We start from the raw sequence: 14,085 nt of genomic DNA on the forward strand, positions 1-14,085 counted from the left end.
GACAACAGATATTGAAAGAGGCACATTGCAGTCGATTTAGTATTCATCCTGGTAGTCGAAAGATGTATAATGATATGAAAAATCAGTTTTGGTGGAAACAGATGAAGGTAGATGTGACTGAATTTGTATCCAGATGTCTGAACTTTCAACAGGTAAAAGCGGAAAGAAAGAAACCAGGTGGTGTGTTGCACAGTTTATCTGTTCCTGAATGGAAATGAGATCACATTTCTATGGATTTTGTCACAAAACTACCAAAATGGGCAAGAAACTGAGATGCTATTTGGGTGTTTATTAACAAATTAACGAAATCATCATGTTTTATTCCGTACAAGATGACGTACAGACATGATCAGATGACAGATATATACGTCAGAGAAGTGGTCAGATTGCATGTTGTGCCTAAATCTACCGTTTCAGATCAAGACCCTAGATTTACATCTCATTTTTGGCACTGTCTGCAGCAAGCTCTAGGTACTCGATTGCACCTGAGTACAACATATCATCCTCAGACAGACGAATAGTCAGATCAGACTATCTAGACACTTGAGGATATGCTTAGAGCTGTAGTGCTAGATTTTGACATTAACTGGCAAGATTCTCTACCACTTGTGGAGTTCTTGTATAATAACAACTATCAGACGAGTATCGAGATGGATCCATTTGAAGCATTGTACGGAAAGAAATGCAGATCTCCTCTCTACTGGGATGACATCTCAGAGGCACCTGATATTGGGCCAGATATGATCCAAGAGATGATAGATAAAGTGAGGTTTATTCAAAAGAGAATGAAGACAGCTCAAGATCGACATGCCAAGTATACGAATGTCAGTCGTAGACCTCTATATTTTGAGCAGGGAGACATAGTATTTTTGAAGATTTCCCCTTTCAGAGGTACTGTCAGATTTAGAAAGAGAGGGAATTTGTCTCCGAGATTTATCGGTCCTTATGAGATTATCGACAAGATAGGCGATCTGGCTTATCGACTAGCTCTTTCTCCAGCTTTGTCTGGTATTCATGATGTCTTTCATGTTTCTATGTTGCGGAAGTATCAACCTAATCCTTCTCATGTACTCCAGCCAGACAAAGCAGAATTAGACGAGACTTTGAGTTATTTCAAGAAGCCGATACAGATACTTGATCAGAAATAGAAGCAACTTAGAGACAAGACTATTCCATTGGTTAAACTACAATGGAGTCGTCATGGAGTTAAAGAAGCTACTTGGGAGGTTGAATCATATATGAGACAACGCTTTCCCGAGCTATTTCATTGATGTGAGTTCTTATTCAATATTTATATTATTTCATTATCTTATACGTGTACAGATTACATGCGATTTCGAGGATGAAATCATGTCTTAGAGGGGGAGAATTGTAAGGCCTGAGATTATTTAATTTTAATCCAAGAATATTTAATTTGAGAATTTTTGAACTTTAGATTTAAATTTCAATATTCTTAAATTAATTAGGATTGAAATTGAATTAAAAATATTGATCGAGGACTGATTTACAAATATGCAAGAATTCAGGGACTAAAGTGCAAATCTCTTGGAATTAGTGGGACACATGGAATATATAGATATAAACATGTATATTATAAGCCTCTTCATCTATATTTCAGTAGCAAGAACAAGAGAAGAGAGGAAGAAGATAACTTAAGCCAAATTTTGATCTTTTGAAGCCGATTCTCACAATCCGTCCGTCAGAATTCAAAATCGAATATATATTTGCGATCACCGCTTCAAAGGATACGTTTTGACATAAGTTTCATTAATTTCTACCATGTTTTAATTTTGAAGTAATGATGGAATCAGATTATTATCGTTTATACATGTTCTTGAGCTCGTCGTTGTAGCATATCCAAGACGGATCGGAAAAATATAGGCCGGTTGAATTGTTATGATTTTCTGAGTTATATTCGAAAATTCTCACTTCTGATATGGTTGATATTTGAGTTGTTTCTACTGGTATGTTGAAGATATGAAGTATATTTTATTGTTAGATTGTTGTAGTTGAAGTTCGGGTTACCGGTTTATAGCCATTATGCCGTCAGTTTAAGAGTTGTTGAACTTTGTGATCTGATGATTGAAGTATGTTTTGAATCAAGTTTGATAGATGATATTGAGCTTTCATATAATTCATTTCAAATTGTTATTGAAGGATATCGCACTCGAACATTCAGAATTCGAACCGATCGAAGTAGAAGCACGGTTTGTAGCTATTTACACTTTAAAGATTGATAAGAGTTTGGGCAGATGTTGATATAAGTTTGTTGATGTATCTTGTCTAGATTTGGAGCATCTAAGACTCAAGACTAAAGGTATAAGCCGACATCAATCAAGACAGAATAGAACACTCGAGATAGATATGATTCTCGAGTTTTCCTTAAATAACATATGTGCATGTTTGATTGTGTGCTCTTGTTTGCTTTATGTGTTTGATTGTTTTGCTTGATTAGCATGAGATTATGGTTGTCTTGTTTGTATATTGATGCATATAGATTATGTATGCATTCATCTTGAGCTTTAACCATAAAGCATAGAAGGCAGAACGACCTAGATTGTGATAGATGTTTGGAGAGCTATATCGAGTGGCATGGGATGTAGATGTACTCCTAGAGCTAGATAACTCTTTATAGTTGCACCAAAGTCTAGGGATTGAGATGTTCGACGCCACCTTGAATAGGTGAGTTGGTGGATATTTTATAAGATCTTATTCCCCGGGATCCGAAGAGCTAAGCTTCCATTCTAAAATCAGAATTTGATAGCCCTTTTTGTTAAACATGCATTGCATTCATGATTTATGTTATCTTGCATGTTATGTTGCTTATACTAGGAATATTATTCTCATCGGAGTTATCCGGCTATTGCCTTATTTTTGTATGTGTGCATGGTAACAAGTGGTTCAAGGGCAAGTAACAAAGGGCAGTGAGAAAGATGGAATGAGTTAGAAGTGGTAATCCGGGTTTTATATGAGCTACATACGTTTAGTTTGGTTAGATTTGTCTAGTTTGGTTTGAATGATCAAATACTAGTATGTTGAAGCACAATGTATTATAAACATGTTTTTATGATTTTAGACTTATTATAGATTATATTGCATAATCATGTCAATTGACAAACACCACAAAGTTTAGAACTTTGATAAGTTTGATTTTGAACAAAGCCAAAACTTCAAATTCTTAAGAGAATTTCAATCAATAATTGAATAAAATCTGAAAAACTATTATGAATGAATAATAATAATGTATTTATTGTTTACAACTCCAAAATAAAAGATAATGCAAGATATTACAAGGATATCAAAATGATATAACTTAAAATTTCTTAGTAGACTTAAAACACTCAAAAATAGGCAAAAGATATTAAAATAACAATAAAATCCCGAACACACACTAACATGCTGAGTGTGTGTTTTTCTCGCACATATTCCCTCGCTCGAGCGGCAGGAACATGCGCTCGAGCGAGACGTCTTCTGCCAATTTTTTTTCCGAATGCATCCTGCTCGCTTGAGCAGCAAGAAGTTGAACTCGAGCGAGAAGTCCTGTATCCCCAAACAACTTTCAAGGCTCGCTCGAGCGGTAAGAACTCGCGCTCGAGCGAGAAGGCTTTTGTCTCGCATCTCGAATATCTTCTTTCCCAAGGTTGTTTTGCATTACAAGGACCATAAAACATCCTCCAAAATGTCCATCAATAATCCCAACATCCTCTTGATAACTTAGCATCAAATTTTGAAGACCTTCCTTGAACTGTTTAGCTCGACTTCTTGTAATCGGTCCTTCTGGCAGCTCCAATGGATCTCGAACATTCTTTGGAACACATTCCGCATGCGAGATGTCCATGATTTCATCATCCTCCTCTTCTTGAAAAGGATTTGTCCTCAAATCTCGTTCATGACCTACATCAAACAACGAAAGATCAGCAACATTAAAACTAGTACTCACATTATACTCACCTGACATTTCTAGTTTGTAGGCATTATCGTTAATTTGCTCAAGGACTTGAAATGGACCATCTTCTCTAGGCAACAACTTTGAATGCCTTTTCTTTGGAAAACGCGCCTTCCGCAAATGCAACCGCAACCCAATCACTGGGCTCAAATACGACCTTCTTACTCCTTTTGCTCACTTTCTTAGTGTGCTGCAAATTCTTCTTCTCAATATTCTCATGCACTTTCTCATGCAAGCTCTTAACAAATTCAGATTTCTTCTTACCATCAAAATTAACCCTTTCACTCATAGGTAACAACATCAAATCCAACGGAGTCAATGGTTTAAATCCATAAACAAAAAGGTGAATAATTTGTAGTAGAATGTACACTACGATTATAAGCAAACTCAATAAATGGAAAACACTCTTTGATGTGATGATATTTTTCGACATTTATGTGTGTTAATTGGCGTGATTAGAAGAGTTTGCATTAATTAAATTTATTGTATAGTTCCTAATCATTGTCTTTGATTTAATTTTGGAACAGAGGAAAAAAGATGATAAAAAGATTGATGGAGCGCTATTGAAGAGTGTGTTGAGCGTTTGCACTACTTGTTTGTGCTTAATTCTTATTGTTTGCAATACTTATTGTGCAAACGCACAAATTGTTTTCACAACTTGTTTGCGCACGTATTCAGCTCAACACCAAGCGCAGTTGAGGAAGTGATGCACGTTTGCGCTTGGCAAGATTGTTGTTTGCGCTGATGCTGTTTGCGTACATATTTTCAAGAAAAGATGCCCGCTCGATTGGTACACTTCAACCGATCGAGCGGTGCCAAGGAATTGGAAAACAGTAGGATTGGAAAAATATGCTCGCTCGATCCGCAGACTTCAATCGATCGAGCGAGATGAGCTGTTCGGAAAAAAATCTGTAATTTAGGAATTTTTATTTTTAAGGACTCTAGCCTTAATTAAAATATATATCTTGAATTTTAGAGTCTTGGGAATTATTCTGAATCAGTTTTGGTCGGCGAGAGCTTGGAGAATTCTCTTGGCTAGGTTTCTTCTCTCTTTTCTTAGATTTAATTTTATTTCATGAATTTTTCTCGAAAATTCATGAATATTGTTGGCTAAGTTTTAGTATTTGGTTGAGGAAGACAAAGCCTTGAGTTATTTTATTTGTGAGATTCAGTTTTCTATTGTTTAATTCTAAATTGCATATCAAGAGTTGTTTTGGATTGATTTTCGTGCTTGTATGTGAGATTTTTGGATTGATCACCTTAGGATTTTGCTATACAATCTATTGCTAAATTAGAATTCAAATCCGTAATTGTTTGAATCATCTGATTTTTGAAGCAACTATGATTAATATTTTCTTCTGTTGAATTTTTTAAATCGTAGGAACAACAATTGACTAGATTAAATATAATCGCTGGTATTGTGTTGTCTAGATTCATCAGTTTTACTCAGTTGAATGCTGCCGTGGATTTAAATCTAATCGCTGGTCTTGGGTTAATTTATGGGGTAAGGGTTAACATAGAACACTGGTGTCTAGTTAATTAAAATTAAGGTGAAACAGGAATTAAATTTCCAAGGATGAATATTCAATGTGAATTAATTATTTTTATGGAATCGATGATCGAATGAATAATTTCAAGGGTGTAGTCGACCGATACCAAATCTCGTTAGTTTATTAATTTTTCTTATTTTAATTTTTTCATAGTAGTTAATAAAATCCAACAAACCCCTTTTATTATTTTCAGTATTTTAAGAACACTATTTAAATTTCACTTTTCTCGTGGGAACGATCCCTACTCACACTACTGCATATTTTGTTATCTGATTTGAGTTGGGTAATTTGGGCGTGACACGACTTAGCGTTACCAAATTTTGGCGTCGTTGCCGGGGAAGGTGTTTAGTTTATTTGTGTTCTTGTTTTTATTTTTATTTTCTATTCTTTCCCTCAGTGCTTCTCGGGTTTGTTAATGCTTACAAGAGAATCTTCTGAAGAAGAATTCCCCTATGATTCAAAAATAGAGAGAACACTCCATAGGAGAAGGAGAGAAGCTCGTAGGAGACAAGAAGAGGACGAGCTACGGACTGAAATTCCTGAGGAAGAAATGGATGCTAACGCGAATCTGAGCCTGAGACAATTGTACACTTCTGATCCTAATCAACAACCTTTATGCATTACTTTTCCTACTCTAGAAAATAATGCTACTTTTGAGCTTAAATATGGATTGATTCATTTGTTGCCTTCTTTTCATGGTCTTGCAGGTGAGGACCCTAACAAGAACTTGATGAAATTACATGTGGTTTGCACAAGTATGAAACCCCATGGAGTGACAGAGGAGCAGATCAAACTGAGAGCCTTTCCTTTCTCTTTGAAGAGTGCTGCTAAGGATTGACTGTATTATTTACCCTCTTGATCCATTATGACTTGGACTGAGGTGAAAAGAATTTTTCTGGAGAAGCACTTCCCAGCTTCTAGAGCTGCCAACATCAGGAAGGAGATCTATGGGATCAAGCAATATACATGAGAGCCACTTCACGAGTATTGGGAGCGATTCAAAAAGCTTTGTGCTAGCTGTCCGCAACATCAGATAAGTGAAAACTTATTAATTCAATATACCTATGAAGGGTTGTTACCTCGTGAAAGAAGTATGTTAGATGCGGATAGTGGAGGAGTTTTTGTGGACAAAACTCCAGTTCAAGAAAGGAATCTGATAGAGAACATGGCTGCCAATTCTTAGCAATTTAGCACCAACAGGAGTGATCCAACACCTAAATGGGGAAACGAGGTAAATGTTTCTTCCCTTGAACAACAATTGATTGAACTGAAGAATTTTGTGCGTTAAATGGCTGTAGGGAATGGACAAACTGTAAGAGCATGTGGAGTTTTTGCTAAAGTGGGACATGCAACTGACATGTGTCCCACTCTTCAAGAGGGATCTGCTGAGCAAGTCAATGCAGCAGGAGGATTTTTTGGACCACCACAACAGAAGTATGATCTTTATTCCAACACATACAATTCAGGTTGGAAGGATCATCTCAATTCAGTACACCAACCGCACCATCAAGCTTATAGGCCACCGTAACATCCTTCACTACAGCGTCCTTAAGTTCCAACGCCTGGTGAGTTTCTAGAAAACATTGTTAAGAATCTTGCAACTAATACTGTAAATTTTCAACAGGAGACAAGAGCAAGTATCCAACAGTTGAACAATAAAATGGGGCAGTTGGCAACCGCAGTCAACAGGTTGGAGGCACTGAATTCTAACAGCTTACCATCACAGACAGTGGTGAATCCGAAGGAGAATGTGAGTGCAATCACCTTGAGAACTGGAAAGTAGTTGAAGGTTAATGAAGAAGTGGTGAAAGAACCAGTACAGAACAAATATGAGCAGGAATCCAAGGTAGAGGAGGACGAAACAGTTCAAATGGACGCACAAAAAGGTAAGTTCCCTCCTTTTTCTGAGTATAAACCTGTAGCCCCTTTTCCCTTAGCATTGAAAGAGTCTAGGAAGGATGAAGGAATTAAGGGGTTGTATGAAGTTTTTCGTAGATGTGAGGTGAATATTCCTTTATTAGATGCTATCAAACAATTACCTCGCTATGCTAAGTTTTTGAAAGAGTTGTGTACTGTGAAGAGAAAACACAAACTGAAGGGGTGTCAGAAAGTTGAATTGGGAGAACAGGTTTCTGCTGTAATTCAAAGAAAGGTACCCACAAAATGCAAGGACCCAGGTATGTTTTCTATTCCTTGTAAAATATGAGATGTTCAGCTTGACACGACCATGCTAGATTTAGGAGCATCGATTCATGTCATGCCATACTCTGTTTATGCTTTCTTAAACTTAGGGCCTTTAAATAAAACTGAAATTGTTGTTCAGATGGCTGATAAATCTACTATTTTTCCTAGAGGAGTGATAGATGATGTTCTTGTGCAAGTTGGTAAATTGGTTTTTCCTGCTGATTTTTATGTGCTTGACATGAAAAACAATGATTTGAATAGTCCAATTTTGCTAGGAAGACCATTTTTGAAAACTTCAAAGTCCATTATAGATGTTAACAATGGCACTCTCACTATGGAGTTTGATGGGGGATATTGTTAAGTTTCATATTTTTGATACCCTGAAAATTCCTGGTTGTGAAAGTGTTGTTAATAATATTGATGTTAATGAGTATTTGTCACAAGAGCACAAAACAGTTGTGAAGAAGAGTGAGCTGGAAGAAGTAATGGCACAACCTGCTAAAAATTGTGTTGCTGAAATTTTTATTTCTGATTTGCAGGTGCCTAAAATTGGGACAAAACTTCCTCCAGATCGAGCAAAAGTAATGCCTAAAAAAAAAAAAGGAAGAAATCGTCTAGAGATGGAGATACCCAAGAAGAGAAAGCATAGAAAGAAAATAACTGCAAAACTGTTCAGATGGGTGGAGGTGGACAAGGGAACCAGATATGAACCTCCATGAGGATCTGAAGCATACAGTCGGGCCGACGACTGTAAATAGAGGCGCTGCTTGGGAGGCAACCCAAGGGGAGTATTTTCTTTCATTCTTAGTTTTTATTTATTTTTGTTTTGCATTTTTGCTTACATTGGGGACAATGTAAGATTTTAAGTATGGGGGAGAGGACTTAGCCAGTCATAGAGTGAATTTAGCCGATTTTTGAAAAAAAAAAATTATGAGCTCATAGTTAGTGATGAATTTGACTGTTGAAGTTCACTAACCTATGATGATATCTAATTGATGACATGCATGCTTTTGAAAATAGATGATTTTCTAACCCTGGAACACTTTGATCTCCAATGCAAATTAGACTTTGATATGGTTCTTGAATATTTTAAGCATGAATGTTTAACCGGTAAAGTGTAGTGATGTATTAGATATTGTGGATGTATGTTGGACCATTGCACGGCGATAGGTGTTTGTGAAACATGATAGTTCTTGAGTCTTGATGATCTATTTGATGTGACATATACACTCTTGGGCGCACCTTTTTAAATATTTTATGAAATGGTTATGAAATTCTAATTAGCTCCATCTGGGTTGCGAGAAAGAAGATTGAAATCCTAATCGTCTTGTTTGTGGCTAAGTATGCAGATTGAATGGGGTTAAAATTTTGAAAATTTTTGAAATAACAATTCCATCCGGGCTTGGAATGTTAATGAAATTCTATTCACTATTTCATATCTAAGTTTGCGGGCCTAATGGGGTTGTAGTTCCATCCTGGATATAGACGAGGGGATTGAAATTCGAATCATATCTAGTTATAGCTAAGTATGCGGGTAATTATTGGGACTTTATAAATGTCGGATGCAAAATCCAATGGTGCGTAATTATATCTCAAGAGAGTTGTGTTGTGTTGAAGGATTGTTGAGAGGAGGGTTCTTGATTGTGAAGCATTACACTGAATTGTTATAGGTCAGCGAACAAAATTGAGACTTTGTCTTTTGAAATTGCATGTAACTAGGGTAACATGTCACACACACACGTTCGAGGCTATATCTCTAGTTGAAATGTCTGGATATTGAATTTGTTCCATTGTTAGCATTTTAACGTCTTTTTTGATCATGCATTGAGTTAATTGTTGAGGTAAAAATGTGAAGATCATGGTTATTTTTGTTATGGATTATGAGTTCGACTTTATTGTTGGTTTTGTGTTGCTCGAGGGCGATCAAGGATTAAGTATGGGGGAGTTTGATTTGATGATATTTTTCGAAATTTATGTGTGTTAAGTGGCATGATTAGAAGAGTTTGCATTAATTAAATTTATTTTATAGTTCCTAATCATTGTCTTTGATTTAATTTAGGAACATAGGAAAAAAGATGATAAAAAGATTGATGGAGCGCTATTGAAGAGTGTGTTGAGAGTTTGCACTACTTGTTTGCGCTTAATTCTTATTGTTTGCACTACTTCTTATGCAAACGCACTACTTGTTTGCACAACTTGTTTGCGCATGTAATCAGCTCAACACCAAGCGCAGTCGAGGAAGTGATGCGCGTTTGCGCTTGGGAAGATTGTTGTTTGCGCTGATGCTATTTGCGTACAGATTTTCAAGAAAATATGCCCGCTCGATCGGTACACTTTAAACGATCGAGCGGTGCCAAGGAATTTGAAAATAGTAGGATTGGAAAAATATGGTCGCTCGATCCGCAGACTTCAACCGATCGAGCGAGACGGGCTGTTCGGAAAAAAATCTGTAATTTAGGAATTTTTATTTTTAAGGACTCTAGCCTTAATTAAAATATATATCTCGAATTTTAGAGTCTTGGGAATTATTCTGAATCAGTTTTGGACGGCGAGAGCTTGGAGAATTCTCTTGGCGGCTAGGTTTCTTCTCTTTTTTCTTAGATTTAATTTTATTTCATGAATTTTTCTAGAAAATTCATGAATATTGTTGGCTAAGTTTTAGTACTTGGTTGAAGAAGACAAACCCTTGAAGTATTTTATTTGTGAGATTCAGTTTTCAATTGTTTAATTCTAAATTTCATATCAAGAGTTGTTTTGGATTGATTTCCATGCTTGTATGTGAGATTTTAGGATTGATCACCTTAGGATTTTGCTATACAATCTATTGCTAAATTAGAATTCAAATCCGTAATTGTTTGAATCATTTGATTTTTGAAGCAACTATGATTAATATTTTCTGCTGTTGAATTTGTTAAATCGTAGGAACAACAATTGATTAGATTAAATATAATCGCTGGTATTGTGTTGTCTAGATTCATCAGTTTTACTCATTTGAATGCTGCCGTGGATTTAAATCTAATCGCTGGTATTGGATTAATTTATGGGGTAAGGGTTAGCATAGAACGCTGGTGTCTAGTTAACTAAAATTAAGGTGAAACATGAATTAAATTTCCAAGGATGAATATTCAATGTGAATTAATTATTTTTAGGAAATCGATGATCGAATGAATAATTTCAAGGGTGTAGTCGACCGATACCAAGTATCGTTAGTTTATTGATCTTTCTTATTTTAATTTTTGCATAGTAATTAATAAAATCCAACAAACCCCTTTTATTATTTTCAGTATTTTAATAATACTATTTAAATTTTACTTTCCTCGTGGAAACGATCCCTACTTACACTACTGCATATTTTGTTATTTGATTTGAGTTGGGTAATTTGGACGTGACACGACTTAGTGTTACCACTCTTCCCAATTTTTCAAGTTCTTTTTAATGATAGAGCGCAACATTGTTCCTAAAGTCCTATTAACTACCTCAGTTTGTCCATCAGTTTGAGGATGACAACTAGTAGAAAATAACAATTTAGTTCCAAGTTTACACCACATTGTTTTTCAAAAGTAACTTAAAAATCGAGTATCCCTATCAGAAACAATACTCCTAGGCATGCCATGTAATCTTAAAATCCCATTAAAGAACAAATCTGCAACATTCGAAACATCATCTGATTTTTGACAAGCAATAAAATGTGCCATTTTAGAAAACCTATCAATCACAACATAAATAGAATCCCTCCTCTTCTTAGACCTCGGTAACCCAAGAAAAAAATCTATAGAAAAGTCCACCCAAGGTTCAATAGGTACTGAAAGAGGAGTACTATACAACTCATGCGGTTGTGATCTAAACTTTGCCCTCTTACATGTCTCACACTGCTCACAAACTTTCTCTACATCATGTTTCATATGTGGCCAAAATAAATGCTCATGCAAAACTTGATACGTTTTAGCCACACCAAAATGACCCATTAAACCACCACTATGCGATTCTCTAACAAGAAACTTCCTAATTGAAGTTCTAGGAATACACTATCTATTTTCCTTAAAGAAGTAGCCATCATGCAAATAAAATTTCCTTTGAGGACTATGCACACATGACTTATACACTTCACCAAATTCACTATCACTAACATACAATTCTTTCACATGCTCAAAACCCAAAAACTTAGCATCTAAACTAGTTAAGAGAACGTACCTTCGTGACAACGCATATGCTACCACATTTTCCTTATCTTGCTTGTACTTGATGACGTAAGAAAACGTTTCTACAAATGCCACCTACTTTGCATGCCTCTTATTCAATTTTTGATGTCCTTTAAGATTCTTGAAAGATTCATGATCCATATGAATCACGAACTCATTTGGCCTCAAGTAATACTGCCAAGTCTCGAGCACTCGCACTAGAGCATAAAACTCTTTGTCATACGTTGGATAATTCAAAACTGCCCCATTCAGTTTTTCACTGAAATATGTCACTGGCTTCCACCATTGCATCAACAATCCTCCGATTACTACACCTGAATCATCACATTCAATTTCATAGGTGTTAGAAAAATCAGGTAAAACCAATAAAGGAGCATTAATTAATTTTTGCTTGATGAGATTGAAAAACTTCTCTTGTTCATCTCCCCAATGAAACGACACATTTTTTTATTATCATCGCAGTCATAGGTGCTGCCAATGTACTAAAGTCTTTCACAAACCTCCGGTAGAATCCTGCAAGCCCATAAAAACTTTGAACTTGACCAATTGACGTAGGCGTCGGCCAATCTCGAATGGAACTTACCTTTTCTTCGTCCACTCTTACACCTTGTGCACTCACAAAAAACCCAAGAAACATGAGTTCTTTTGTACAAAACACAAACTTTTTCATATTAGCATATAATGTTCAGCTTTCAAAGGGATTAGTACAAATCAAGTGTTCCACATGATCATCCAAGTTCATGCTATATACCAATACATCATCAAAATATGCAACCACAAATTTTCCAATATATGCACGCAAAACATGATTCATGAGATGCATAAAAGTACTAGGTGCATTATTCAAACCAAAAGACATAACCATCCATTCATACAAACAATACTTTGTTTTAAATGCATTTTTTCACTCATCTCCCTCTCTCATCCTAATCTGATGATAACCACTCTTAAGATCAATCTTGTTAAAAATGCTAGAGCCATGCAATTCATCCAACATATCATCTAGTATAGGAATAGGATGTCTATACTTGATGGTAATGTTATTTATGGCCCTACAATCTATACACATACGCCAAGATCCATCTTTATTAGGAACTAACAACACAGGTACTGCACATGGTGACATCGACTCACGCACAAAACCTTTATCTAAGAGTTTACTTACCTGTCTTTGCAGTTCCTTTGTTTCCTCCGGATTGCTCCTATAATCTGGACAATTCGGCAACACACTCCCGGGTACGAAGTCGATCTGATGCTCAATCCTAGGGGTGGGTCGGTACGGTATACCGTACCGAAAATCGGTTACCGTATACCGTACCGAAAAAATCGATATGGAATTTTTCCATACCGATACCGTACCGTATACCGAATATACCAAATTTTTGGTATACCGAACTTTTGGTATGGAGAAAATCTATACCATGTATCGATACCGAATTCAAAAAAAATTAGGTATACCAGCAAAAATGTCGGTATACCGAAAATTTTCATATATATATTTTTTTTTAAAAAATTATTTTTCGGTATTTCGGTATATACCGGTATACCGAAATTTTTTTTTTACCATACCGATACCGATACCGAAAATTTCGGTAAGGTATCATACTGTACCGAAATTTTCGGTATACCGATTTTTTCGATAATTTCGGTAATTTTTTCTGTACGGTTTTTCGGTATTTCGATATTTTTTCCCACCCCTACTCAATCCCTCTCAAAGGTAGTAACCCTTGAGGTAGTTCCTCCAGAAACAACTCCTCTAACTCCTGCAAAAGAGATATAACAACACTCGAAAGATCTCCGGCTATATCACTTGTGTTAAGGAGTACTTCCTTATAAAACATCAACACAAGTGGAACATGAGAACTCAAATCATCTCTCCACTAAATATTTTGTGCTATATACATCTTTTTTTCATCCTCTTTTCTTTCATTGTTTTTCTCATCTCTTTTTTTTTCTCACTTTTCTTTTCTAAGGTCATCTCACTTTTTTTGTCACTCTTTTTTTCGGCCTCCTCTCTTTTTTTTTTTCAAGTGTTCCTTCAATATTTGCTTTGGATACATAGGTAATAGTACAATGGACTACATTTTCATAGTAAAATAATACCTATTTCTAAACCCATCATGCACTACCCTCCTATCAAACTTTCACGGTCTACCCAACAATATATGAAAAGCATGCATAGGTACCACATCACACACGATCTCAT

Source organism: Henckelia pumila, chromosome 3 (genome assembly GCF_033568475.1).
Source record: "Henckelia pumila isolate YLH828 chromosome 3, ASM3356847v2, whole genome shotgun sequence".
Classification (NCBI taxonomy): domain Eukaryota; kingdom Viridiplantae; phylum Streptophyta; class Magnoliopsida; order Lamiales; family Gesneriaceae; genus Henckelia; species Henckelia pumila.